A 6,143-nucleotide genomic window follows, 5' to 3' on the forward strand; every position below is an offset into this window, starting at 1 on the left:
TACTGTTACTACTTCTACTACTACTATTACTACTACTACCACCACCACTACTACTACCGGCACGGTTGGCCTAGTGGTAAGGCGTCCGCCCCGTGATCGGGAGGTCGTGGGTTCGAACCCCGGCCTGGTCATACTTAAGACTTTAAAATTGGCAATCTAGTGGCTGCTCCGCCTGGCGTCTGGCATTATGGGGTTAGTGCTCGGACTGGTTGGTCCGGTGTCAGAATAATGTGACTGGGTGAGACATGAAGCCTGTGCTGCGACTTCTGTCTTGTGTGTGGCGCACGTTAAATGTCAAAGCAGCACCGCCCTGATATGGCCCTTCAGTCGTGGTCGGCTGGGCGTTAAGCAAACAAACAAGGAACTTAGTCGATAAATATCGACAGGGGGCCGACTAATGGTTTAAATGTGAAATGTGTGTATAATAATGGGTGTGGGTCTGAAATGAACACTGGGCGAAAAGTGGCGTTTTGTATCTTACAAAACTACTCAAAATCCCAACAAAACTTCAAGTTTCAATGGGTTTATCACATTTTGGTGTTCACGACAACGCCAGATTTTGATTGGATTTTGTTGAAGTTATCGCTGCGAAATTGCCTGGAATTTCAGCGCGTTTTGCGACGGTCAAAACATCATGTTAAACCATGTTACAGCATGTCTGTAACATGCAAAAATGTCAAGTTTTGATGGGATTAAAGCTTTGGTTTAACGCCAAGTAACATCATGTTATCGTAGACTTAACTTGCAAAACTGCTTGTTTTGGTGGTGTTACAGCTTGCTTGTAATGTGATTAACATCATGTTATTGCTGGTTTAACATGCAAAACCCCATGTTATGTTGGTGTTAAAGATTGCTCAAATGCCTATTAACTCCATGTTATGTTGGTGTTAAAGCTTGCTCAAATGCCTATTAACACCATGTTAGTTGGTGTTAGGCTTGATTATTAATGTAAAAAAACACCATGTTATGACGTTCACATAATTGTTTTCACCTGGATGGAATTTTGTGGAAAAGAAAGCATGTTGTTTGGGAATTGTGTGCGGGTTTCATGCTTGGATATTGCACTTTGCTGACTTGTCACAGGTCAATTTACATTTAACAATATTAGTTTTCAAATGCATCATCCTTCACACATTATGTAAACATCTTTAACATTAACACTTTGGTTGTAAAATGATTGCACTTTATTCAAACAGGACAAAAAACAAAAATGCTGATTCACAATGTACAATAGCAAAGGACTATTTTGAGTGGAGACAGTGTTCATCCACACTATAATTGGATAAGCTAAAATAAATTATAATGCCACACGAAATGAAAACACACCATCAGTAAATTACTTCCCTTGTGAGTAAGAGCGTCATACCCATAAGAGCCATGTAAGTTTTATCCCATGTGAGTGTGTGTTGGGAGGGGAGGGGGGGGGGGGGGGGGGGGGGGGGGCAGATGCCCTGTGAAAACATTGGCCATATATACATATGTGAATTACTTCCCTTGGGTATGAACATTTATGAATGAATTTTTTTTAATTTATGGGTGAAAGAAGGCCACACAAAATGAAAATCAGTAAAGAACTAAATCACTTCCCTTGTGAGTAAGAAGAGTCATACCATGTTCCAACTTTTTGCTAAAAATTCGCCCACAATGTGACCTTCAAAGTTGAAAAGGGGTAACTGAACTTCATGTTTGGATGTCATGGAGTCGAACATGTCAGTAAATTTTGAAAGCCCTAGATTCATAAACATCTGAAAACTGCTCAACGTCTTTGCATCACGGCACATTAATAAAAGTAAGAGTTAGTAAGACTGGCCTAACTGCTATGGTGAGGCAGTAATAACTCGTTGATGAAGAATTATTTGAATTCTGAATTTCGAACAAACAAATACAGTGTCCTTCCAACCCCCCTTTTCAGGCCTCCAAGAATAAAAAAAAAGCTTGTCTTAAAAAGGAGGGAACCTGCTTAATATGTAGGTAAATGTACAACAGGTTGTGAACAGAAAATCCAAAAATGTAAGGTCTTAAAAGCGGGGAAGTTTGAAAAGGGGGGGAGGGGGGGACCTAAAATATGGCGATCATAACAACCATAATTTATCTAACAAAGTTCATTCTGAAATCTTCTTCAGCGTTTGATTATGGAGAGACTAAATCCTCAGTTCAGATGTGGTCTTAACTCCTTGTCTCCCAGGTACGGATATATCCGTACCCACTCATATGGCTCTATCTGACCAGGTATGGATATATATCCATACACACAGTCACTATGTACATTGCATCTGTTATTATTCGGCACATATCCGCATCCTGCTTAGACTGTTAGCTTCAGTCGCTTCCTGTAACGTTGATCTAACGCCAGCATTCTAGCCTGTTGATACACAGTTTTCTACAATTCTGAGTGACCTGCTGCAGCACAGCTGGTCTCGGCTTAAAAAATCTTGGTCAACATAGATGGGGTACAAAGTGTTAAAATAAAGCGTCCTTCCAAAGTTGATGACAGGTCCCCAGAGTATTCACAAAATTATATGGTACTGGAAGCCTTGCATGGTGACGAAAAAGATGTCCACGCCTACATGAAGAAGTATCCTTCATGGCTTCAGCGGAAACAGTCGGCTGGGGATGAGGACAGCAGCTAATCGGGAACCTATGTAAAAAATATAGACAAGAACAAAAATATATGTCAATGGGAAAACAAAGAAACAAGTAGAGAAGGACCTCCCCACCTTTACACAGTGAAAATGAAAAACACATGTGAATCACTGAATGTACTTATGTTTTAAATCTCCCCCCCCCCCCCCCCAATTAAGACCAATTATCCAAGATATTTTTCAGTCCTCAAAGGAGAATTTCACTGTTCTCACGGAACCCTGAAGAAAACTGAGCTGCGCTAATATATTATACTAGATGATTACCCGCTTCGCCGGGAAGAAGTAGAGCCGAATACCCGGCCGTCGCCGGGGACCCGGCTTTGCCGGGTGTACGCCGGCATCGCCGGCGCACGAAGGAAGGGAGATCTAAAAATAGTAACGTGCAGTGACCTTCTAAATATATTAACGTACAAACGGGAATATCGATTGACGCCGGCGCACGAAGGAAGGGAGATCTAAAAATAGTAACGTGCAGTGAAAAACGAAAATCGGTTCAGCGCTGCGCGCTGAGAGCACGTGTTGAAATATCTCATCGACCAGATTTTGTGCAGGGTGTATCTGAATATGGACACCAAATTTGAAGCAGATCCATCGAGAACTTTGGCCGTGCATGGCGATCAATCACACACACACACACACACACACACACACAGACACAAGTCGTATATATATATAGATAACTGCAAACATCCCTCAAATTCAATATTGCAAGCCACTATACATTCCTCATAAAGGCACATTCCTTCATGCTCACGTGTGAAAACTAACATAAGTTTACAAGTGTGTATCTATTTATAATAATAATAATAATAATAATAATAACGGGCATTTATAAAGCGCCTTATCAGAAGTTCAAAGCGCGTGACAACAATACATGTATAAAAAATTCATACAATCACTGTCAGATTCAAACAACACATCATGCACTTAAGGCAAAAAAAAAAATATATATATTCTGTTTACGGTATCCCGACCGACCCTATTTTTTGCGCGACCCTAGACTTTTTTTTTTGGCATTTGGGAAAAAAAGAAAAAAAATTAAAATTTAAAAAAAACTGAGGGCCATGATATGAAAACGTGCGGAAGCCATGAGCCTTGCGTTTAAAGCAACCTTGACGGAGAAGTCGAGCATCAGCAGAAGAACGAAGGGTGCGAGAGGGAGTGTAGAGGGAGACCAGTTCCGAAAGATAGGCAGGTGCCGATTCAGAGATGATCTTGTAGCAGAAGCAGGCAGCTTTATACCTAATAGTAATACGTTCAGACACAGGAAGCCAGTGAAGTTCTTTCATGAGAGGAGTGCTGCAGAGTGTTGTACTTTTTGCAAGGGTTGGAGAGTGGAGTCAGGGCAGCCTATGAGAAGGGAGTTGCAGTAATCTAATCTACACATAATGCAGGATGTAACAAGAGTTTTAGTGGCATCAACAGTCAGAAATTTTCTTGTGGAACCTATTCTTCTAGTTCTAATGTAGTACCTGTTTGTAGTGAACTCACCAGCAGGAGTATTGCATACATAATGACGCATTACTGAATTAAAGTAACTATTTTCAAAGCTTCTCGCTTACCTTGGAATAGTGTCAAGCAGCTTATGTTGTGTCTAGATCAGCCATCAGATCTTCACACTCAGCCTGCACTTGCTGAAAACTGGACATGCCTGTATCTCAATCAAGCTGTTGTTGCGGAGACAACGGAACCATGCTCAAGTCAGGTCCAACTGAAATAAAAGCATATTGTTAGCTGATAAATGATTTGATCAAGCAAAACCATGCGGTATTTTTGTAATAAAATATTTTGTATACCCCGCTAATGCAAAAATAATGTACTTATTTACTATTAGCATTAATTTTAGCTGGTCATTCAAACCAGAGCTTGTTCTAGAATTCCACAATACAGATCAAAACAATATTATTATTAGCCTCACCAAGGGTTGACGTCCCATCAAAATGAATGACGGACTGAATCAAACTTCAGAGACATTACAATTTTTCACAACGATTTTTCAGCAAACAGCCATGTTTACCTGTACAAATGTATCAGTGATATAACTATGAGTATGACAGTATGACAGTGTGGTAAGCTTACCGACGATTCGTTCAGTATAGTCTTTCTATGTAAGTAGTGGTCCAGTAGTGATACTTTCCGCCTGTGGTTCGAGACAGAGATTAAGTTGAAACATAATTCGAGAAGCCAAACACTGACCAATACTTACGTATTTTGAGCAAAACCCACGCACGTCGACCACAAGTTGATGTCTGCTGGAGTACGTAATCATAACGTAGAGGACAACAGATTCACTTGGCTGGCTTCGGTTATTCCCACCTGTATCTGTTCCTTGCTGTTCTCCAAGATACACCATGGTGCAGCAAGCTGAAGGGTGTCCTGTCGTATTTCCTCGAAGTTGTAGTAGGCAACCAGGTCAGGAGCAGGAGGTGGGGGGCGACTGACCTGCAGCAGAATTCAAATCAATTAGTCAAGTCACTATGACATATCTTTATCAGGGATGAAAATTGCCTTGTTAAAAAAAAACTGAAATCGGCCGGGGTCCAGGGGCTGCCAAGGCCCCGGCGGGGTCAAGGAGCAGCGCCCCTGTAGGGGGTTTAGGGGGGCAACGCCCCCCGGAAAAATCTTGAAAATTTAGGAATTTAGAGCTGAAAATGTGGCCTTTTGCGAAAGGAAATCACAGTAATTGTAGCAGCTACAAAACTCCTCATTTGTTAACTAAAACAGGAATTCCGACTACTTAATGAACTTGGAACTTGGAACAAGTTATTAATATGTAAAATAATGGTATGAGACTGTTCGTCTTTAAACAGAAACTGTACCAAACACGCGCTAAAGTGCAGATCGCGAATTTAAATTTTATTTTTATTTTTTATGTAAAACAAGAGGCGAAGCCTTCAAGGCTCACGTAAGAAATAGACAAACAGTAACACAAACTCAATCACTCCGTCACACATACACACACACACACACAGTAAGCATAGGTGACACTGTGCAAGAAAGCGAGACACTAGATCTAGATCTGTCTGTCTGCATGTAGCCTACTTAAAGGGACACGACTAAGAGTAATACCTAATATTCTGGACTCGCAACGAAATATTTTCAAACAAATGACAATGAACAACGCTTCGACCTAATGGTCTTCAACAGGTTAAAAAAAAAATGAAAACAACAATACAAATATCAAAACGACTTATCAGAGAAGATGATGTCCTCCAAGCGCAAAAGAAGGGGGAAAGGGAGATAAATCAAAAAGAAAAATGAGCAATGAAAAATGAAACCAAAGCGAAACAAACCAGAATAATAACGCTTGAACTTGAAGGGCCTGAAGTTGAAAGAGAGAGAGAGAGAGAGAGAGAGAGAGAGAGAGAGAGAGAGAGAGAGAGAGAGAGAGAGAGAGAGAGAGAGAGAGAGAGAGAGAGAGTGTCAACAATCTACGACACGACTGCCAACTAGTCTCGGCCCGCTCAAAAAACAATGACCGAGACTTTCAGTAATTCCTCC

General features: G+C 41.0%; 1 long non-coding RNA gene across 1 annotated transcript; it reads right to left on the bottom strand.

Moving 5' to 3' along the window:
• Positions 1-1,161: 1,161 nt before the first annotated feature.
• On the bottom strand, positions 1,162-5,910 carry LOC138981917 (uncharacterized). The gene is made up of 3 exons (XR_011460738.1): positions 4,849-5,910; positions 4,205-4,353; positions 1,162-2,638 (listed from the first exon to the last, which is right to left on the bottom strand). It is a non-coding gene; the product is annotated as an uncharacterized lncRNA (long non-coding RNA).
• Between the last annotated feature and the right edge of the window lie 233 nt (positions 5,911-6,143).

The sequence above is a fragment of the Littorina saxatilis genome, linkage group LG12 (genome assembly GCF_037325665.1).
Source record: "Littorina saxatilis isolate snail1 linkage group LG12, US_GU_Lsax_2.0, whole genome shotgun sequence".
Taxonomy (NCBI): Eukaryota; Metazoa; Mollusca; class Gastropoda; order Littorinimorpha; family Littorinidae; genus Littorina; species Littorina saxatilis.